Here is a 23,730-nt window from a genome sequence, read left to right as displayed (position 1 = left end):
TACATTTTAAAAAGCCTTTGAGGCTATAAGTAGTCAAACTAAGGAGGGAGTTTGAGATTATTAAATGCAGTTGATGCAGACAGGCCCTCTCAGGGTATGTCTACACAGCAGCATTATTTTGGAATAACTGATGTTATTCCTAAATACCATAGTGTGTGTCTACACTGCATGCCTTCATTTCGAAATAGTGTTGAGTTGGAGGACTTCTTACTCCAACTCACGGTAGCCCTTATTTCCTGAGGAGTAAGGGAAGTCGAAGGAAGAATGCTCTTCCTTCGACTTCCTGCTGTATAGAGAGCGCCAAAAGCTGAATTAAGCGATTTCAACTTAAGCTATGCAATTGACGTAGCTGAAGTTGCGTAGCTTAATTCGACTAGCCCTGCTGTGTAGATGTACCCTCAGAGAATGACAGAGTCCCACGCCACTTTGGGTGCATCTACACAGCAGCTTTACCTAGAAATAAGCTATGCAACTTGCACTCTGCAAATTGCATAACTTATTTCAAGGTTATTATGAAATAGCATGTTTCAAAATTTGGCGCTGTCTTCACAGTACCAAATTTCAAAATGAAGTACTATTCCAACAAACATCTTGGCTACGTCTACACTGGCCCCTTTTCCGGAAGGGGCATGTAAATTTCATAAGTCGTCGTAGGGAAATCCGCGGGGGATATTTAAATATCCCCCGCGGCATTTAAATAAAAATGTCCGCCGCTTTTTTCCGGCTTTTAAAAAAGCCGGAAAAGAGCGTCTAGACTGGCCCCGATCCTCCGGAAAAAGCGCCCTTTTCCGGAGGCTCTTATTCCTTTGAAGTAGGAATAAGTGCCTCCGGAAAAGGGCGCTTTTTCCGGAGGATCGGGGCCAGTCTAGACGCTCTTTTCCGGCTTTTTTAAAAGCCGGAAAAAAGCGGCGGACATTTTTATTTAAATGCCGCGGGGGATATTTAAATCCCCCGCGGATTTCCCTACGACGACTCATGAAATTTACATGCCCCTTCCGGAAAAGGGGCCAGTGTAGACGTAGCCCTTAACTCTCATGGAACAAGGTTTTCAGGGATACTGGAATAGTGTGTCCATTATTTTGCAATATATTGTGAAATAATGGATATGTTTAAAGATGCGGAATTGCTATTTTGGGATACTTCCAGTATCCCGAAATAGCCTCCCTGCCTAGACATAGTCTTTGAGTTTAGAGGCCCCAGCCCTAAGCCCCAGTGTATCTAACTTCTCATCCACAGGGTCATGGATCCAATATATGAAAATGAACACTTGAGACATTTAGGGTGTGTCTAAACTACATGGCTCTGTCAATGGAGCCATGTAGATTAGGCTGATCGGCAGAGGGAAATGAAGCCGTGATTTAAATAATCGCGGCTTCATTTAAATTTAAATGGCTGCCGCGCTGAGCCGACAAACAGCTGATCAGCTGTTTGTCGGCTCAGCACGCTAGTCTGGACGCTCCTGCGCTGACCTGAAAGCCCTTTATCGACCTCCTCATTATGCCTCGTAGGATGAGGTTTACCGGGGAGGTCGATAAAGGGCTTTCATGTCGACAGGGGGAGCGTCCAGACTGCCCTGATCTGCCGACAAATAGCTGATCGGCAGAGCAGGGCAGCCATTTAAATTTATTGTTATTTATTAACAATAGCATGCATACCAATAGCATGTATATTAAAAATATAACTTTAATTGTGAGTTTCCACTGCTAAGCAAAACTTTTCATTTTAGGAATGCTTTTCTGGATTTGTTGTGTGCAAACTCTTTTATAATTGAAGAAAAAACTAATTTACTTGCAACATCACTGTTAATGATAAGCATTGCATGCCCATTCAAACACTCTTATCCCATGGTAGATTGATGATAGTTCTTTAATTGTTTTAACACATTGACTATGTAGTCACCTGAAGCCACTGATGCAGGGAGACTGACAAAAATATGTAATGCAATTGTGATATGAGTAAATACAGTCAACAGGCCGAGATCGAATATTTCTCGAAGCAGTTCATTTGGCTTGCAGTCCGATTTAAAGTTGGTGGAATGTATACATTTCAGGAAGATGATCTCGTCACAGAGATCTCTTGAAATTTTGTTATTGTATCTTTGTTGAAACTGTTCAGCCACTGAATATAGATTTTCATCCAAAAAAATTGATGCCTTTCTGCATCAGATTGAGATGTTAGGCTGTGATAGGTGGAAAATTCAGCTGAAATGTCAATCCACTGTGATACTGATTTGGACTCAGAAAAGATTTAGTCCCATTGATCCCGAATCTTTTGAATATCTTTAAGAAGTTGTTCAGTGTTATCCTTCTCAACATCTAATGTAGTATTCCATCCTTCAATTACAAAATTAGTTTTGTGGATCATTTTTAGCAGCTTCTTCCACGTGGATGACATTAAAATGCATTCAATTTTGGATGTATACTTCTGAATTGACTTAAGCTCAGTGTAAGCCTGTGCTATGAGAGTAAGAGATTCAAGCTAACTTAAAGCCTTTCTCACAGAGTCCAAATGCTGTGCAACTGATTTAATGTGATCAGTTTGTGCTGACTATCTCACTGTTGACATACCGTGAAGGGAAACAGGCAGATGCTGCTTCAGAATTTCCCATTTTTGAGGACTGCTACTGAAGAGGTGGTACAAATTTTTTGATTGTTCCAAAGTATGTGATTGCTTCCTTGTATGCTTCAGTGCAATCAACTCCAACAAGATTTATTGTGTGGTTGCCACAACTGGAGAAGATACAGTTTGTATTTTGCTCAAGAAGGGCTGCTTATATTCCTCTGTACTTCTCAGCCATATTGGAGCCATTGTCTTAGGCTTGGTCAATGCAGACTTGAAAATTTAATTTGAAGTCTTCTAGAATTTCTAATACATGAGCGGCAATTTCTTTTCCAGTTTTTTTGAAACCTTTGAACTGCCTGCAGTTTTCACATATTGAACAACTGAGGTCATCATTCTTTATGAGAACAGTCTGGTGTTACATCAATAATAATTGAAAAGTACTTTGCATGCTGTATCTCTTCAAGAATTGTTGTTTGCACAAATGTCCCACACAGCTCAATATACTTGTTTTGTATTCTGATAAACAAATAATGGACTTGCATGCTGTGACAGACCCAGGGCTGGCCTTACTATGAGGCGAACTGAGACGGCTGCCTCAGGTGCCAGACTGTGTGTGTGGGGGGGGGTGGGAGCCGCCATGAGAACCCAGAGAATTGAGGCCTTTAAAAGTTTTGGCCCAAGCAAGGGGATATGGAGGCATCATTTGAGCTCCCCATCTCAGGTGCCAAAATGTTGTGGGCCGGCCCTCTCCCATGCTTTATGAAATGGACTTATGGACACAAATATGCATAACTCGAAGATGCTTGGGACAAATTGCCTCATGTAACCTATCAATCTTAAGGTCTTAATCTGCTGGATCTGCATATCTTATTTTGGTGTATGTATTATTCTTGTGTGTAAAGTTAGGTTTATGGAATATGGAATGGTTTATGGTTTTTAAATGTACAAATGAAAGCCATCAAGGATTCAAGGGTGTTTCCAAGGCTGGGACGCCTCAATGTCTGGGCAGTCGTATGTAAACAGCCTCTTTTGTCCTTTAAGGCCCTTTGTCCTTTTGTCCAGTGGTTGGTCCTAGGAATTCATGTGACTTCACTAACTGGTGGGGACTGGTCAGGTAACTTTCCATGTAAAAATGGAATCTGTAAAACAATGGGAAGCTTAGTAGTGTCTTTGTCTTTGGCTGGTGTGACAGACCCCAGAAGATGATCCAAAAAACCCCAAGGTGAAGGAACTTCCCTGGTTTGAAGGCTTAGCTGGAATAAAAACAGTTTGAGGGTAGGTTTGTAATAAGTTTATACTGAGATTTTAGTGTTAGAATTAGCTAAGTGTTGGCTGTTATTTTAAGTTCATAATCTACTTTGCTCTGTCTTTTCTCGCTTATAACCACTTAAATCCTACTGCTTGTACTTAATAAAATCACTCTTCTTTACTATCAAGCCCAGGGTAAATAATTGTTACCTGGGGGAGCCATCGTATATACATCCTCCTTTCATTGCTAAAGGGGGCTTACCTAAATAATTCATTTGGGGTTCCGATCCGATTTGGGGAGTGGTATCCTGGGAAGCTGGGCCCAAAACTGCATTTTCCTTGGACCTGAAGCGTTTCAGTGTCCGTACGGCTCCTCGGGCATGCAGTGAGCTCAGCTGTGTGAACTGGCTGGGGAATACTTGGGAGCTGGCCCAGTAGGACAGGGCAGTGAGAAGCCCCAGAGAGCAGGAAGGTGAGTGGCAGTGGCCTTGTTAGCACCCTGGGAAGCACCCCCAAGTGGTCTTCTGTGACCTTACCCCATCACACATGCTTTTTCCAATCTCTTGTGACTCACAAACACACTTAACACGACCTGATAAAAGTAGGTCATACATGCTAAGAAGCTCAAGTATACCAAGAAAGTTTTTATTTGTAGGGTCACCGATATGTTGACTAGAACCAAACAAAGCCAATCCCCATTCAGAAAGAAAAAGAATGACATTCAATATGCGCCCAAGGAGTTTTTTTCCAATTATCAGCTCCAAAGTTTATTTCACTCAGGAGTAAGTTTTCAATTGAATGGTCAGCTAGTGCTGCTCTACTAGCTGATCTCCATGTAAAATAGTTATCTTTATGCAATACTGAAGTGTCACGTGCAGGTATTCGGTCTTTCAACTTCCTCCAACCTCTACTGATGCTCCAACCAGATGGATCAGACAGTACTGATGCATTTGAAGTATTCCTTTTAAAAATGAAACAGGGTACACAGTACAGAACCTGCTTTTCTATGCCCCAGCAGAACCAGTCTCTTGTGTAGATCTCTCCATTTGGAAGAGTTTTTGTCAGCAGACGAGGGAAAAGCATGATTTTCAGCATCATTCGATATATTACTTGGAATCTGAAAACAACTAACTTTGAGAAACAACTGCATTTGAGCAACATTGTTCTTATTAGAGGGGTAGCTGTGTTAGACTGAATCTGCATAAACAACGAGAAGTCTTGTGGCACCTTATAGCCTAACAGATTTATTGGAGCATAAACTTTTGTGGGCAAAGACCCACTTCATCAGATGCGTTTCTGGAATTTCAATTACATGCATCCAACAAAGTGGGTCTTAGCCCATGAAAGCTTATGCTCCAATAAATCTGTTAGTCTATAAGGCGCCACAGGACTTCTCGTTGTTTATATTATTCTTATCAAGATGTCCAATATCAGGTTCTGATGCCACTGTTGTTACACTGTGTCCTATGCTAGTCATAAGTTCTTGCTCTTGCTGTGCAGCATCTCTAAGGTCCTCATTTTCTGCCTGCACAGTCTCTAAATTGAGTGTAGTTTCTGCATCTATCACTACTGTTGGCATTTCTGTGTCTTGATTAATGACCTCATTTTGAAGCAGTGGCATTGAAATGTCATTTGTGGGTACAAAGTTTTCATCATCAGAACTGGAAGTGTCACTGTCAGCATGGTCACTGTCTAATGTCTGAGGCGTCTTTTTTACGAGAAATGATGTTATTGGCTTTAAACTCTCAACTGCTGCTTCACTCTGTTGTTTTTGCTGTCTCTTACTTGCACCACTTTCAAAAATAAAATCTTCATTTTATTTTTATAAGGGAGTTCTTTTAAAACATAGTAATACACACTAAATTAATTCACTAAAGGCTATTGGTTATACAAAATTTTAATTGTATATACTTTGCAATGAATATTATATAACAACAGGTTGGAGGTTTTATTTACTATGGCCCTCATAGCCTTATTTTAAAGTCTTGAAATTTAATCTGCTATCATGTTCTCATTATTAAATTCCTTTAATAACTGGTGTGTTATTATGAATATGAACCCGTGGCGATTGCCAGATTAGATATAAAGTTTATTAAACAACTAGAATTAAAAGTTTATTATCACACAAAATCCTTTAAAGGTTTATTATCACCCAAAATCCTAAAACTGCATGAAGAGGTAGCTTACAGCTGAGCCTGATATGGTTATTGTATACAAAGACACATAAGGAAAAACAGTATTATGAAAATCTCCTATACAGAGATAAACAGGGCTCGACGAACCGCAGCGAGCCCCGCTCGCCAGCCGCGCTGTCCGACAATCTGCGCATGTGCAGATCGCCCGAACCCGGCTCTTCCGGGTTACAATCTACTCGCCACAGGTGAGTAGATTGTATTATTTGTCGAGCCCTGGAGATAAACATCTAATTTAAAGGTTAAACTCATCGTCAGACCAAGAAAAATCACTTTACAGTAACAGAATTAATTTCAACTTTCAAAACCTTTAAAGTATGCAAAGACCGTAAACATAGTTTCATAATGTAGACTCACTAATCACAGAAGCTACTCCAGTCTCCAGTCATGGAGATAAAAACTCGCCTATGACCAAAAAATTATTGGAAGGTCCAAGGTCCCACAATGATTTAAATCAATTTTTGAAGGGATATATAGCTTCTTTTGTTGTCTCTGTTATAACTGCAAGGAGTATAATAAATGGAAATAACTTGGTAGAAAAATGTCAAAATTTGAGACCCCTTTGTCTCCTGAGGCCTGGGCCAAATAGCCCTCCTGGCCCGCCCCCCCCTCCCTCCCCCCCCCCCCCCCCGGATAGGGCCTGACTGCAAATGAATACTGTTTGGAGTTACATCTAATACCTTCTCAAAGGGCTGAACTAATTGTTCTCGAATGCAAGGAGTGGTTGAGGAAGGATTTTGTGTCTTTTTATAATTTCATTTTGTTCTAAGAAGCCATGCTATCTCCTCAGTATTACATTTTGTTTCCGAGATGTGTTGTAAGAGGAGGGTTAAAAAAAGATGTAATCAGGATATTATCTCATTAATCACATAGCTTTTGGATGAATTCCACTTGAAACAAGGAAAGGTGGGAAAAGAAATACAAAAAAGTGGATTATGTACAGTGTGTTCAGTCTGAACACTGTGAACTTTAAGAGAGAGCCATAAACATACATTGAGTTGCTAATAAATGACATCCAATAAGCTGCAGTGGTTTCAGTATTTTGCTGTGCAAATAAAGGCTTTGCTTTTTGAGCAAAGCAGCATGCTGCCCTCAACAGAAAACCATGTTTATCACTTGGAGCTGCAATAAAAATAACAAATGTCCAGAGTAAACCTAATTCACTGTGCTACTTAGTATTTGAAATACATAAATATGTCAAGCAAAAGACCTCTAATAGACCCTTTTATCCTGGTAATAGTGTACATATAATTTTCCTCTCATTAGTACAAAAACTACCTAGGGAACTATCGGCCCATCCTTCATCCATTTAATCTGCATTAGTTTACTTTTACCTTGTGTTTAATCTGCTTTCCCTCAAGGTATTTTGAATAAATCAATAGGAATACATGATTGTTTAATGATTTTTAGAAGAGCTCCCTTCGACCACAGCTGCATGATTTAGAATGACTAATTCCACTTTTTACAATTGATCCTGCCTTGTGTGGACCATCCATTCTTGCCATGCTAGGTGAAGGGAAACTAGAGTGAGCTGCTTAATAATCACTGAGATCGTAGAAGTCCAATTCAGGCAGCTAATTAATACATTTTTAGACATCATATATTCTTACTTTCATAAAATGTCATCTTTCCACTCAGGCACTGGACACTCAAATTATTATTCACATTCTGGGAGATAATGTTATATGGGGGAGGGTATCAAGGCACAAAATGGGTCTTTTTCCCCATTGTCTGGGCTTGGCACTTTGAAGATCTAATCATGTGCCTGGAGCTCACTGACAACTTTGATGGAGTGATAGAAGTAGAGAGGTGATAAACTATTCAAAATAAATGTAGCTAATTCCTGATAGCAGATTTCAACTCCCTATCCCAACAGCTTGCTCAGGCAGTGCATCAAGATAGCATGTAGGTTTGCTTGAATTTTGGGGCTGACCTGCTCTCCAGGCTCACAAAAGCTCCATGGAATAGCATGGATACTCTGGATGGACATTAAGTGGTGGATTGTGATTAGGGACGTTATGTGTGCGCCTTTCAGAAGAATGCCAAAGTTTTCAGGGAGAGAGACTCCGAGGACCAGATACTAGCCTCAGTTACATCCTGTTAAGAAAAAAGATGAAACTGAAAGCCCATTTGATTAACGTGACTATAGAGAAATCCTTTCAGTTCTAATATACTAGGTCCTGGTTGCCTTTGGGGGCAGGGCTTCTTTTAATATCCAGTGGTATGTCTAGACTGCATCTCTCTGTCAGCAGAGGGATGCAGATTAGGCAGATCGACATTGCAAATGAGGCAGGGATTTAAATATCCCGTGCCTAATTTGCATAAAAATGGCTGCCACATTTTGCCGACTCAGCACTTCGTTGGCAAAAAGCAGCAGTCTAGAGGGGGATCTGTCGAGAAAGAAAGCCTTTTTTGACAGATCCTGTAAACCTCCTGGCAGAAGGCAGAAGGGATCTGTCAAAAAGGGCTTTCTGTCTCAACAGATCCCTCTAGACTGCTGCTTTTTGCCGACAAAGTGCTGAGTTGGCAAAACATGGCAGCCATTTTTATGCAAATTAGGCACGGGATATTTAAATCCCTGCATCATTTGCAATGTCGACCTGCCTAATCTGCATCCCTCTGCCGACAGAGGGATGCAGTCTAGACATACCCAAAATGACTAGCTAGAAAGTTGTGCAAACAATAACAAAAGTGGGCCAATGAGAATAGGTAAAAAGATACTTAATATGGTAGGGTTGGGAGTGGTAGAAAATCCTAGTTAGACAGTACCATGCTGGTGTATAAAGGTTTCATACTGAGCTGTAAATGCATTCTGCCCCAGTTAACCCAGGAGGTGGTATGGTCTAATAGTGGTTGAGACATTGCACTGGGAATCAAGACACTTGGGTTGTATTCCTGGGTCTGCCATTGATCTGCTGTGTGACATTGGGCAAGTCACCTCTGTTTCCCTCTCTCCATTTGTCTCCCATGTCAAAGTTGGCTGTCTCTGCCTATGTGTTTGTACAGTGCCTAGCACAGTCGGGCCTCATCTCTGTTGCAACTTCTTGGTGCTATTGTAGTACATATCATGACAACAGGCTTAGTATAATCTCGTAAAACTGTCACCACAGAAGTGATAAATCAGGAATGGATTTTCCTATTCCACTGCCTTATATGGTAGCTGCACTGCCTCTCAGAGGATGTTCATGGACCCAGCATGTCTGTGCATTAGCCCTTATGTTGGTAAACATCCTTGGTTCAGCCACCTTCTACTAGAATCTATAGTCAAAGTCCTGTTATGCCTCAAAACCAGTGGACCAGAAGCAGATTTCATTTCACTGGAGATTAATATGAACTCTCCTGGTCTATACGGATGCTGACAACAACAAGCCATCTAATCCTAGATCCAGTGAGATCCTCATTGAAGAGGGCTCTGCTCAGATCCTTCTGCTAGCGCGCATTCCACCAGCTGAAGTGTCACAGAGCTCTTGAAAGGGTCTGCATATGAATATCTGTAGTGCAGCATGGAGTAGAGCAGAGAACAAAAGCAATGCATGGCACTGACAAAACTGAATGTCTCTTTATGGGAGTTTTCCCATTGACTTCAGACAATAGGGAAAGAGACCCATTTTGTGCCTTGACATTCTCCCCCATATCACATTCTCTCTCAGAACGTGAATAATAATAACCAATTTTGAAATGGGCTCTCTATAAATAATGCATAGTATTTGTAAGACTAAATTAAATTCATTTCAATGTAACTGAACTGGATGCTGTAAGAATACTTTGGCAAATATACCATTATGTCTGCACTCAGAAGCGACATTGCATCAGTACTAAAAGAAATATTGACAGCTATCGTCAATAAATTAGAAATATTCTTTGATCAGAATGCTGACAATGGTGGGAGATAGGCCGTGTAAAGCTCCTTAGGAAAGTGACAAGTGACAGAAGTCATCTTACAGCGAGAAATCTATTGCACCATATCTTGTAGGTTGCCTGCATTCATCCAGGAAAGCTTACAGCTTAGAACTGGTCTGGGATTGCATGTAGCTTGCCTTGCCTTTAATGCATTCCTATGCTATGTATTTATTACTTATTTAATCCGTTTGTAAAGCTTCTATTGTAAAACCTTTATGGGAGATGACATGCATCATGGCCTAGTGAAGAGGAAGAGTTCAGAGAGTCAGCACCATCTAGTCATTAGAGCAGGGACTGGGAATCAGGTGACCTGGGCTATAGTCTGCCAGTGTCTCACCTCAGGATCTCAGACCAGTCTCTAAGAAGCAGACTTTTACAGCTACTTAGGTGCCCTTTAGGATGCAGACTGGTGTCTTGTACAGTTTTCCAAAGCACCCATGTACCCGACTCTCGCTGATTTCAAATGTCTTTAAAAATCTGGCCCCAAAATTGTTTCTGTCCCAGTTTGCCTCTTGATGCAACTTTGCAATTGCTCTGTCTCTCTCTCATACGCTATTTAAGTACTTTTGCATGGCTTGTATGCCCCCACATTGTGAATGCTTCAATCGGTATAACTGCTCCCTACCCGGAAGTTTCACTTCCCATGGCTCAACAGAGTGAATTCTGTGAAGAAGCTGGGAGCTCAGGGAATGTCTACTAGCCATCATCTCAGTGGTGGTGGAAAACAGATAGTTCCAATGTTCTTCTGACATATAAAACAAACAAGCATGGAGCATGAAAAAGTCTCACATTCTTTTTTAGAACTGTTTAAGTCCTGTCATCTCCTCCAAGAGCCCAATAGATTATTTGCCTCTGTAACATTTTGAATTTCCTAACAATTTCAATGGGGAAATTCCATGTAATTGGAGTCATTGCATAAGCTTTATGTGCAAGCCTTTTTCTACGACTTCTATGAGGTGGGTATAGATGCAATCACTCTATCAGTGCACAGAACTTACCATACAGTAAAAAGTGATCTCCTCTTATTCTCCAGCCTCAGTGTTGGTACCTGAGCACCCTGACATTGACAATAATTACTGAGCCAATTAAAAACAAAAGTCAGAAGTGGCCTGCCACAAAATCTTTTCTCCATCAAGCTCTCTATTTAAAAGTTGGAACTCATACCAAAAATACAATAAAATTAACATCAAGTTCTTCCACCTGACAAAGTCTAGCTGGGTTATATACACCTGAGCGCATGGCTTAATAGTTTCCTTCTATAAATATCCAGAATGTTGCAAACTGCAATGTAAATCGGGCAATTCCATACTCAGCCAGAGGGCTTAGTCTAAGAGCTGTGATTTTGTAGGGAGTGATTCTTGATGGATTCTTGGAAGGAACTTTTGTGGTTCATGATATTGTTATAGTGAATGATGAATGGTGAATGCTTTGGAAGGGACCTCACAAGGAAGAAATCGGAAGGGAACCACTTCTACTAGAAGGCATAGGATACATAGTCCTAGGGATGGGGATTCCATGACCACCATCCCCAAAAGAAGAAGATGAGTGGTGGTGGTCGGGGACTCCCTCCTAAGAGGGACTGAGCCATCCCTCTGCCATTCAGACCTGGAATCTTGAGAGGTGTGCTGCTTACCGGGAGCTCGAATTCAGGATGTGACTGAGAGTCTTACAAAACTGATCAAACCTTTGGATCACTACCCCTTCCTTCTTCTTCACGTGGGAATTAACGATATGGCCAAGAATGACCTTGAGCGGGTTACTGCGGATTACGTAGAGCTGGGAAGAAGGGTCAAAGAATTCGGAGCTCAAGTAGTGTTCTTGTCTATCCTCCCTGTTGAAGGGAAAGGTCTGGTTAGGGATCGTTGAATTGAGGCAGTAAATGCATGGTTGTGCAGGTAGCGTCGGAGAGAGGGCTTTGGTTTCTTCAACCATGGGACTCTGTTCCGGGCACAAGGATTGTTAAGAAGAGATGGGATCCACCTAACAAAGAGAGGAAGGAGCATTTTCGTGGGCAGGCTTGCAAACCTAGTGAGGAGGGCTTTCAATTAGGTTCGTTGGGGGACGGTGACCAAAACCCTGAGGAGAGTGGGGAAGTTGAATACTGGGAAGAAATGCAAAGAGAAATGAGCAACAAAGGAGGACCTCTGATTCAAACAGGGAGGGTAGGGCGAACAACTGGTCAGCTAAGATATTTGCACACCAGTGTGAGAACCCTGGGTAACAAACAGGAAGAATTGGAGGCCCTGGCCCAGTCCAAGAACTATGATTTGATTGAGATAACAAAGACTTGGTGGGATGACTCGCATGACTGGAGCACTGTCATGGAAGGGTATAAACTGTTCAGGAAGAACAGGCAGGGGAGAAAAGGAAGAGTTGCACTGTATGTAAGAGAGCACTGAGATTGCTCAGAATTCCAGTATATAGAGGGAGAAAAGCCTGTTGAAAGTCTATGGCTCAAATTTAGAGGTGTAAGCAACAGCAGTGATGTTGTGGTTGGTGTCTTGTATAGGCTGCCGAATCAGGTGGATGAGGTAGATGAGGCTTTCTTCGGACAGCTGAGAGAAGTTTCCAGATCGCAGGCCCTGGTTCTCATGGGGGACTTCAATCACCCTGACATCTGTTGGGAGACCAATACGGCAGTACACAGGCAATCCAGGAAGTTTTTGGAGAATGTTCGGGATAACTTCTTGGTACAAGTGCTGAAGGATCCGACCAGGGACCATGCGCAGCTTGACCTGCTGCTCACAAACAGGGAGGAACTAACAAGGGGAAGTAGAGGTGGGTGACAGCCTGGGAAGCAGTGATCATGAGATGGTAGATTTCAGGATCCTGACCAAAGGCAGAAAAGAGAGTAGTAAAATGCACACCTTGGACTCCAGAAAAGCAGACTTTGACTCCCTCAGAGACCTGATGGGCAGAATCCCCTGGGATGCTAACATGAAGGGGAAAGGAGCCCAGGAGAGTTGGCAGTATTTTAAAGAAGCCTTATTGAAGGCACAGAAAGAAACTATTCCAATGCATAGCAAGAGAAGCAAATATGGTAGGAGACCGGATTGGCTTACAGGGGAAATCCTTGCTGAACTTAAGCATGAAAAGGGAGCTTACAAAAAGTGGAAACTTGGACAGATGACTGGGGAGTATAAATGTATAGCTCAAGAATGCAGGGGAGTTATCAGGAAGGCGAAAGCGCAATTGGAATTGTGACCAGCAAGGGATGTGAAGGATAACAAGAAAGGTTTCTACAGGCATGTTAGCAAGAAGAAGATGATCAGAGACAGTGTGGGGCCCCTACTGGATGAAGGCGGTAACCTAGTGACAGATGATGTGGGGAGAGCTGAAGTACTTAATGCTTTCTTTGCCTTTGTCTTCACAGACAAGGTCAGCTCCCAGACTAATGTGCTAAGTGACACAATATGGGACAAAGATGGACAGCCCTTGGTGGGGAAAGAACAGGTTAGGTACTATTTAAAAAAGCTAAATGTACATAAATCCATGGGTCCGGACTTAAGACATCTGAGGGTACTGAGGGAGTTGACAAATGTCATTGAGGAGCCTTTGGACATTATCTTTGAAAAGTCGTGGAGATTGTGAGAGATCCCGGATGATTGGAAAAAGGCAAATGTAGTGCCCATCTTTAAGAAAGAAAAGGAGGACGATCCAGGGAACTATAGGCCCATCAGTCTTACCTCAGTCCCTGGAAAAATCATGGAGGGGATCCTCAAGGAATCCATTTTGAAGCACTTGGAAGAGGGGAAGGTGATCAGGAATAGTCAGCATGGATTCATGAAGGGCAGGTCGTATCTGACCAATCTGATTAGCTTCTATGATGAGGTAACTGGCTCTGTGGATATGGGAAAGTCATTGGCGGTGATAATCTTGACTTTAGCAAGGCTTTTGATACGGTCTCCCACAATATTATTGCCAGCAAGTTAAGGGAATGTGGATTTGATAAATGGACGGTAAGATGGATAGAAAGCTGGCTGAAAGGTCGGGCCCAGCGGGTAGTGATCAACGGCTCGATATCAGGATGGCAGTTGGTTTCTAGCAGAGTGCCCCAAGGTTTGGTTCTGGGACTGGTTTTGTTCCACATCTTTATTAATGACCTGGATGAGGGCATGGATTGTACCCTCAGCAAGTTTGCGGATGACACTAAGCTAGGGGAAGAGGTAGATACGCTGGAGGGCAGGGATAGAGTCCAGAGTGACTTAGACAAATTGGAGGATTGGGCCACAAGAAATCTTATGAGGTTCAACAAGAACAAGTGTAGAGTACTGCACTTAGGGCAGAAGAATCCCAAGCATTGTTACAGGCTGGGGACCAACTGGCTAAGTAGAAGTTCTACAAAAAAGGCCCTGGGGATTACAGTGGATGAGAAGCTGAATATGAGTCAACAGTGTGCCCATGTAGCCAAGAAGGCTAATGGAATACTAGGTTGCATTAAGAGGAGTATTGCCAGTCGATCCAGAGATGTGATTATTCCTCTTTATTTGGCTCTGGTGGGGTCACATCTGGAGTATTGTGTCCAGTTCTGGGCTCCCAATTACAGGAAGGATGTGGACGCATTGGAGAGGGTCCAATGGAGGGTGACCAAAATGATTAGAGGGCTGGAGCATATGACCTATGAGGAGAAGCTGAGGGAGTTGGGTCTATTTAGTGTGCAGAAGAGAAGAGTGGGGGGATTTGATAGCAGCCTTCAACTTCCTGAAGGGAGGTTCCAAAGAGGCTGGAGAAAGGCTGTTCACAGTAGTGACAGATGGCAGAACAAGGAGCAATGGGCTCAAGTTACAGTGGGGGAGGTCCAGTTTGGATATTAGGAAAAAGTATTTCACTAGGAGGGTGGTGAAGCACTGGAATGGGTTACCTAGGGAAGTGGTGGAATCTCCATCCCTAGAGGTGTTTAAGTCTCTGCTTGACAAAACCCTGGCTGGCTTGATGTAATTGGGATTGGTCCTGCCTTGGGCAGGGGGCTGGACTTGATGGCCTTCTGAGGTCTCTTCCAGCTCTATGGTTCTATGATTCTATAGTAGCTAGAGGTCCCCAAAAAGTAGGGTCCCATTGTTCTGGGTGTTCTATAGACACCAAGCTAGAGAAACAAGGTAGAAAGAACAGATTATCATCATCATCATCCCCATTTTATAAGCAGGCAACTGAGGGGCAAAGTGACATACACAAAATTGCACATGAAAGATGTGCTAGAGCCAGGAACCGAATCCAGATATTTTAACCTTACAGATTTGTATTAAAGCCTGTATTATTTCATCATACATTCCAGGAGAAAGCAGATCAAGGGTTTTATTTTTATCGCTAATGGTGTGAAGTAAGAAGGGTACTTATATGTATTTTGTTTACAAACGCATATTTTCCTTTTCGCTATTTCAGAAACTTACATCAACCTTCTTAAACGGGCTTTTTTTCCCTGCTCTGGTCCATGAGTAAAAATATTTACATTTTACTGCTTGATCAAATCATAAAGGTATGTTTAAATCAATATACCTGAAGTGGCCAATCTGTGGCTTGAAGGAATTTGTTTAAAGAATGGCACTTGAATGTAGCACTTTCAAGCCAAAATGTGAAGAATGGATTTCTGTTTCTTTCCTTACCTTCTTTTATTCTCTGCTTGTTCTCTAAGGACTTGCTGATTTTTCCCCAATTTCATTGGGTTGGTATTGCTTCTGATGCGTGCATTAATTTCTTCTTTTAATTTTAAACCAAAACATCTTCTCCTGTAACATGCCGAAGGGTATGTCTATACTAGGGAAGTGATAGAAATGTAGCCGTGTTAGTCTGGTGTAGCTGAAACAAAATACAGGACTATGTAGCACTTTAAAGACTAACAAGATGGTTTATTAGGTGATGAGGTTTCGTGGGCCAGACCCACTTCCTCAGATTTTTCTTCCACAAAAGCTCATCACCTAATAAACCATCTTGTTAGTCTTTAAAGTGCTACATAGTCCTGTATTTCTATACGAGGGTATGTCTACACTACCCCCCTAGTTCGAACTAGGGGGGTAGTGTAGTCATTCGGAGTTGCAAATGAAGCCCGGGATTTGAATTTCCCTGGCTTCATTTGCATGAAGCCAGCTGGCGCCATTTTTAAATGCCGGCTAGTTCGGACTCCGTGCCGCGCGGCTACACGCGGCACGGACTACCTAGTTCGGATTAGGCTTCCTAATCCGAACTAGCTGTACGCCTCGAGGAAGCCTAATCCGAACTAGTTAGTCCGTGCTGCGTGTAGCCGCGCGGCACGGAGTCCGAACTAGCCGGCATTTAAAAATGGCGCCGGCCGGCTTCATACAAATGAAGCCCGGGAAATTCAAATCCCGGGCTTCATTTGCAACTCCGTATGACTACATTTACCCCCCCTAGTTCAAACTAGGGGGGTAGTGTAGACATACCTCTAGGGAATTATTTCAGAATAACTTGTCCACACTATAGGGAAGCTTCAAAATTAGTCCAAGACAGGCTCCCTTAATGTAGACATGCTACCTCAACTTAGAGCCCCAGGAAGCACTGGGGAGTAATTACTTTGAATGACTCTTGGGCGTAGTTATTTTGAAATAGCAGCAGTGGAGCATCCATACTACCGCTATTTTGAAATAACTATTGAAAATAAGTGTTATTCCTCGTGGAAAGCAGGAGTTATTATTTTGAAATAACCAGCCCCTGTTTTCACAATAATGGGTTTGATGGGCTATCACTACCAGGATATTTTGACACAACTTATTTCAAAATAATAACTCCCGAAATAACAATTTTAAAAGAAGCTTATTCCTCTTCACAAGCAGGAGTTGTTAATTTGAAATAGCAAGTACATTATTTCTAAATAACAGGCTTGGTAGTGAACTCTCTGCTTGTTATTTAGAAATAAGGGGAGTTATTTTGAAATAACTCCCTAGTGTAGACCAGGGCTCATAGAATAGCAGCATTTTGGCATAGTTTTCATGCAGTTTGCTTGGCCAGAGATTCCTAAAGGTTCTTAAGTCCCTTGAAACTAAGCCAAATAAAAACACTGCCAGCTAACCAGCATCTAAAAAGTTTATTTTGTTACCTTTGCACCACTCTTCATCATCACCCACCAGGCAATTCTATTTAGAAAACATTGACATTGTTTCTTTTTTGCTTTCTAAAGTAACCTCCCCCCCCCTTTTTTTTAAACTGCCTGGCATGTTGTTAAATGACTTTTTTATTTACCTGTATAAGCATAGGCTGAGATTTTCAAAAGTGACCTGTGATTTTGATTGTCCAATTTAGGACATTTTGATAGGCTCGAAATGTTTAAAATAATTGTTGAGGGGGTGCTTTTTGAAAATCAGGCCTCTGAAGTTGGGCACTGAAAAAATCACTAGTCATTTTTGTAAATCGCAGCTGTAGACCTTAAATACAGCAATACCCTCCACAGCTGAGGTGGTGGCTATGTCAACCCCTATTCACATGAGCAGTCCCATGGGTTAACAAGACTATCTACCAATGTAAGAATTCATGTGAGTGAGGGTATTCCAGATTCAAATCCAACGAAAAAAAATATACAAAACTTTTTAAAAAGACAGTCTTTCTAAAAGCATACCAAAAGAGTAATAATAAAGTTTTCAGCTACCAAGTTAGGAGAAAGATTGGATGCCTAAGCATGATTCAAGGTAGTTGCAAACTTTTAGCCATCCAATCTTTCTCCTAACTTCATAGCCAAAAACTCTGGCTGGATTTGCAGCTACTGCTACCCGTGCTGTGGAGCTGCTGTCACCCAACTCTGGGGTGTCCCCCGGCACTGGAGCTATTGTCACAATGGCACTGCGGCTGCCCAGCCCGTTCTGGGGCTATTGTCCCTCTGGCTCCAGAGCTGCTGTTCCCTCAGTTTTGGGGCTGCAGGCCCCTACCTCTAGCTCTGGGGCACTGTTTCCCCCACATACTCTGGGACTGCTGTCTCTCTCTCTTCCCCCCCAGAGGGCTGCTGCTCCCCCATTCTGTGGCTGCTGCTCCCCAGCTCTGGGCCTGCTCTGTCCCCTCCACACACACTCTGGGATTGCTGACTTCCCCCCACCCCACACACATACTCTGGGGATCCTGCCCTCCCCCCAGCTCTGGGGCTGTTGCCCTCCTGGTTCTGGGGCTAATTCCCTCCCTGGCTCTGGGGCTGCTGCCCTCCCCCCAACTCTGGGGCGGTTGCCCTCCGGGAGCTGGAGCTGGTGAGGGCGACCTGCTGGGGGTCCAGGAGCCGGTCAGCGGCCTGCCGGGGGGGCTGGGAGCTGGAGCTGCCGGCACGAAGCCAGGTGGAGCCGGAGCTGGCAGGGGCAGCCTGCCACATTGACAGGCAGGTAGCAGAGCTCGCACAGAGCACGCCTGCAGGAGCTGGTGGAGGCGGCTGTGTTGGCGTGTGCGCAGAAGGGGCAAGTTGAAAATTCCATGACAAGCAGACAAGAACGGTGACGGCTCTCTAGACAGATTGTCTAATTAAGAGTGTAAAAAAGCACATGATGCATTAGCCTGGGGGAGAATAGCCACTCAAGCACTCTCCTCCTAGCTATGCCAGCCCAGGCTATGCCTTGCTGGTTAACAAGAGGTGTACCCAGTCTCCTTGAAGCATTGCTCAGTGATTTCTAGCCCAAGATTAGCTGCTCTGAGAGATCCCAGGTCTTCTGCTCCGAAAGGAGCAGCATACCCCAGTTAACCAGTTTTACCTTAAAACACTGCTCCTGTATAACACAAGGCATTTGTGAGAGCTTGTAGTAAAACTAAAGGTTTAAGAAAGAATAGAGGTTCCACTAGAAGTAATAAAGTGATGGAAACAAATGGCTTAATACAGAACAATTAAAAGAATTTTTTTCCTTTCCCTTCATATAAAGTAGGTTCTTCCCAGGGCTGATAATAGACTGCTGGGCCATGGGCAATTTGGAGGTGGGGCTCAGCCCTGGAGCCTCTGGAAGAGGCAGGGCTAGAGGCAGCCAGCCCTCACTGCTGCCTGGACTGTGCTCCACCTCCCCCAGCTGTCCCTCCACACTGCCTGGACTGCACCACACAGGGATCTGGTGGTGATTTGAAGGGACTGGCGGAGCTTGTAAAATTGCCAGACCCTGGAGCAGCTGCCCCCTTTTCCCCTGCTCTCCTGTCAGAGGCAACGGTTCCCTCCCACCCCAAAAGATCAGTGTGTTGCAGAGTTGGCTAGTTTTTCAGGGATCAGGATCCAGTGTTTCATGGAACATGATCCTGCTCAACAAGATGTCTCCACAGTGAATGGCTACAGAGAGTTTTTCTCCACTCTGTCACGGAATCTGTCTTTTCCCTTTATGCACAGACATGGCATTACCTTCACTGTCATATCATTCTTTTTCACAACCAAGGGTATGTCTAGACTACAGAGCTTTTCCGGGATACCTCTGGTATCCCGGAAAAGCTCTGCTGCATCCAAGGAACACATGTCTGCTCTTCTGAAAAAAATGTTGGAAAAGTGGACACGTTTTGTCGGCATCCTGTAAACGTTGTTTAACGAGGAAGAAGGGATGTTCCAAAAGAGGTTTTTGTTCTGATATTTGGCTCCGTGTAGATGGGCCAAATGTTGGAAAAGCCTCTTTTGGAAGAAAAGCAGAAAAAGAGACGCAAACTGGGAACTGCAATTTGTGCATATTTTCTGACTTTTCATTGTAGTGTAGACATAGCCCAAGTGTTTTGATGTTTATAGTTTGTTTTTTATGGTTTTCCATTGAGTTTTCTGGGTAGTTGGCTGGTGGACAATTGAGAAAGACAGTACATAACTGGCTAGCTATGGAGGGGCGGCAACTCCCTTACATTTGAATGAGTTATTGCCAAGATACACGATTCCCAAGTGACTTGCCTTCACTCCAAAACCATAAGGCTGCGTCTAGACTGGCAGCTGCTTTTGCGGAAAAACTTGCCAGCTGTCTACACTAGCTGCTTGAATCTCATGTAAGATTGTCAGTGTTCTTGCGGAAATGCTATGCTACTCCCATTCAGGCAAAAGCCCTCTTGCGCAAATGCTTTTGCACAAAAGGGCCAGTGTAGACAACGCAATATTGTTTTGCGCAAAAAAGCCCCGATCGCGAAAATGGCTATTGGGGCTTTCTTGCGCAAAACCGCGTCTAGATTGGCACGGATGCGTTTCCACAAAAAGTGCTTTTGCAGAAAAGCATCCATGCCAATCTAGATGCTCTTTTCCGCAAATGCTTTTAACGGAAAAACTTTTCCATTGAAAGCATTTGCAGAAAATCATGCCAGTCTAGACGTAGCCTATAAGAATAATAGTCAATACAATTACATTAGTCCTTAAATATTACCTGTGCACACATCTCACAGTGATTATGACTCTAGATACTTTACACACTTTCAGTAGAGGCCTCACATGCATAAATTCTGGGAAAGTGGAATATTAGAGGCAGGGAGTTTGTCAGCTCTGAGAGAGGAGATGCTTGTATAGAACAGTGATCCCTTTGCACCATTGGGGCCTCTGTGTATCAGAAGATGTCCCCACAGCTAGATAGCCACAGCTGGCCTGTGTTAGCTGACATGGGCTTGTGGGGCTGTTTCATTGCTTCATAGACTTCCAGGCTTCTGAGATGGCTAGATTCCAAACCTGACCACCAGCCCTCATCTGGAAGCGTACATAGCAATGAAACAGCCTGTAAGCCTCATTTCTGCAAGCCTGGAGTTGGCTGGCACGGGCCAGCGTGATTTTCTCTTTGCGAGGCAGGCACTGTGTTAGGCTAACTTCTACTGAACGCTGAGCATATTTGAAAACCTGTCCTTTGAGGTCTGGACCCAGGGCTGGCCCACAACATTTTGGCACCTGAGGCAGGGAGCTCGAATGATGCCCCCATGCTCTCTCACTGCACCAGCAGCAGACACAATTTTCTACACTCCGGGTCCTAGTGGCACCCCCTCACACACACAGTCTGGCACCTGAGGCGGCCGCCTCAGTTCGCCTCATGGTAAGGCCAGCCCTGTCCGGGCCCAAATGAAATGGGCAGGTTTCGAAAAGTGCTCAACATTCAACAGCTCCCACTGAACTCAACATAGAAGTTCTGGTGCTGAGTTGTTCCAAATGTGACCACTTATTTAGGTACCTAAATCATGTCAGCTATTGGGTACTGAGGTCTATTGCAATTCTGGGCCCAAATGTATGCTGATTAAAGATAACAGCTTAACCTGTCAAGTTAATAGTTAAATATGAATGTGCCCAGGGCTGATATTATAGGAGCCCATCAGAGGTCCAGATTGCTGTCTGTCATTTTAAGCTCTTGGATAGTTCACTTTTTCTGACCTTGTGAGCTCCTTGGGGCAAGGTTTGTGTTTTGCTGAGCATGGGCAGGATTTGGTAGATTCTGGGTGCTCTTAGAATACAAGTAAATATTAACTAAGTGGGATATTTTTTCTATTCTTTAGGAACTAAAAACATATGTACTTGGATTGAAATGACTGATGGAATAGAAGGGTTTTGTATCAAAGGTAATGTCACAGCAAGCTCTATAGAGTGGGTGAGCTGCCATTTCTCTGCCACTGTGCTATAAGACTAGCTGCTTTTGTTTTTCAAGCCCCAAATGATGCCAGTTTAAGTGCTCAAATATCCATCCCATAGTTATTGGGCTTGGAAAGCATGGGCTAGTAACTGGATATTGGATGAGAATCACAACATAGACATAAGTGCACTTTGGCCCAGGTAGTTGGCACTCGTGGAAGGTGAAGCGTGTTTTGCTCCCTGCTCCCAAACTGGAGAAAAAGAATCTTAGCTAAAGTTCAAGAATTTGCAGGGAGACTATGCAAGGTCATTTCATTAAGGGAACAAATGTAATAAACCTGGACCTCCCGCAGGGTAATGCTACTGCATTTTTGCTAGTGTTCTCTCTATGGCTTGGCCGTCTAAAGCCAGTATAACTCTTCAAGCTATTGGATCTAATCATCTCCTCCAACAGCAACCACTGATGGGTATTGGAGTCATACCACTTTACAGCAACTGGGAAGCTCATGTACCCTATGGTCAAACCTAGGGGTCTGATTCACCACCATTGAATTTAATGGGAGCATAAGAACAGACACACTGGGTCAGACCAAAGGTCCATCTAGCTCAGTATCCTGTCTGCCGACAGAGGCCAATGCCAGGCGCACTGATTTCAGTGCTGGTTAAGACAGGTGAGACAATTCCCTTTTGTCTCTATAACTGACAGTTACCTGCTCCTGTTGGTAAGATTAAAGAAGTGGGACTATTTTTTGTACTGTGCTTATACATCCAGTAGCTTTCTCCAGTGTCTCCTCCCCACAATATAGGCATGGTGAACACCACAAGACTCCTCTGATTGCCATATGCACTGTGGGCATAGTTATGTCTTTTCTGGGGTGATGATGGACGGGGTATGCTTTGTTTTTTATGCACATTTTCAGGCTACCAATGTACATGGACATCACCAAAATTGTCATGATTTATAGTATGATACTTTTAAATAAGATATTTCGGAATCAAAATTTCTTCTCATAAAGATGGTTTGCTAAATCTTTTCTACCCTTTCCCTTCAATTATTCATACTCACCATGGGTGAACTGACTCCTGTGCATAGGGATAGCTCAGTGCCTAGCAACCACTTAAGTCCCACTTAAGCCCTTTTTGAAGACTTAAGGGTTCCTAACCCTTGTGTTGGGCAATTCCCATGGGGGGAAACAGAAGAAAAAGAATGCTCCCCTCAAATGATATAATACAGTAATTCCTCAATTAACACTACAGATGCGTTTCTGAAAATGTTCGTGCTAAATGAAAACTGCTATGCGGGGTCAATTTTCCCATTAAAAATAATGGAAAAGGCGGAGGTTGTGTTTCAGGTGGTGGTGGCGGCAAAATCAGTTTTTTGTTGGTGCTGGGTCATCAACGTCAACATCAGATATCTAGCGACACAAGATATCTACCAACACAAGTCCCGCGGTTTGTTAAAGCACAAAGATAAACATGTGAGTGAGCGGAGGAGTGCTGTGGCCACGTGTATTCATCCGCTCGTGCGTATTACCACTGTTTTCACCAACTTATACCGCCACGCGAAGTAGTCCACCACTTGATTATGTTTGTGTTATTTCGGGGACGGTTGTGTTATTTGAAAAATGTTCCCTAAAAAAAATCATGCTATTGCAAAAACATGTTAAGTAGGCACGTGTTAAACGAGTAATTACTGTATCCCCTTTAATAGCTAATAACAATGAGACACATTTTGTTCTCAGGTACAGCAGAAAGGAACAAATCTGGAGTGACTCCATGGACTTTATGCTGATCCAACAAAGAACAGAATTTGACCAGATCTGCTTGGCCTAATTTAATTTTCCATGACACATACCCTCTGGTTATGTCGAGTAATGAGGAAAGCAGCATGCTCATCTGCACTGTACTCCAGCAAGATACCTTGAGTGAGGCCAACATGTCTTTGACATGCAAACTAAGGTGCCGTGCTCCTGGACACTGTCTTTCTGGTCTGAGAACCATTAATCCTATTAATTGCATATAAAAAGACTGGTAGCAATTCTACAAATGAGTAAACACAGAGATAAAAGTGTAATCGTACTAGTACAGCAAATTGGATTCAGGTCGTTATTGAACAATCCTGTTTCATTTCAGCAATTTTATTATCACTGTTGCTGGAACAAATCACTTTATTAAACAGAAGGGGCTTCTGTAAAAGAATTTCTTCTTGTGAGCAATATCGTGAAGCTATGTAACACATGACCAGCACTTACACTTGTCAAAGGATTTCTTTAGGCAATTCAGCTAATGGCTTGTGACAAGTAAGACTTGAAATGTTCATTCAGGCCTTCCCTTTGGCTATGTAGATATATTTCCTCAGTTCTAAAA

General features: G+C 43.1%; 1 long non-coding RNA gene across 1 annotated transcript in view; it reads left to right on the top strand.

Annotated features, from left to right (window-relative positions):
• LOC112544895 (uncharacterized) overlaps nucleotides 1-23,472 on the top strand; it is a 31,487-nt gene extending 8,015 nt beyond the window's left edge. Inside the window, exon 3 of the long non-coding RNA XR_003088256.2 lies at nucleotides 23,106-23,472. This is a non-coding gene — a long non-coding RNA (uncharacterized LOC112544895). The remainder of the gene's footprint in view (nucleotides 1-23,105) is intronic.
• Nucleotides 23,473-23,730: the final 258 nt, after the last annotated feature.

This window comes from Pelodiscus sinensis, chromosome 5, assembly GCF_049634645.1.
Source record: "Pelodiscus sinensis isolate JC-2024 chromosome 5, ASM4963464v1, whole genome shotgun sequence".
In the NCBI taxonomy this organism is placed as follows: domain Eukaryota; kingdom Metazoa; phylum Chordata; order Testudines; family Trionychidae; genus Pelodiscus; species Pelodiscus sinensis.
Note: the sequence above shows the minus strand (reverse complement) of the source record. Positions and strands in the feature narration are given on the sequence as shown.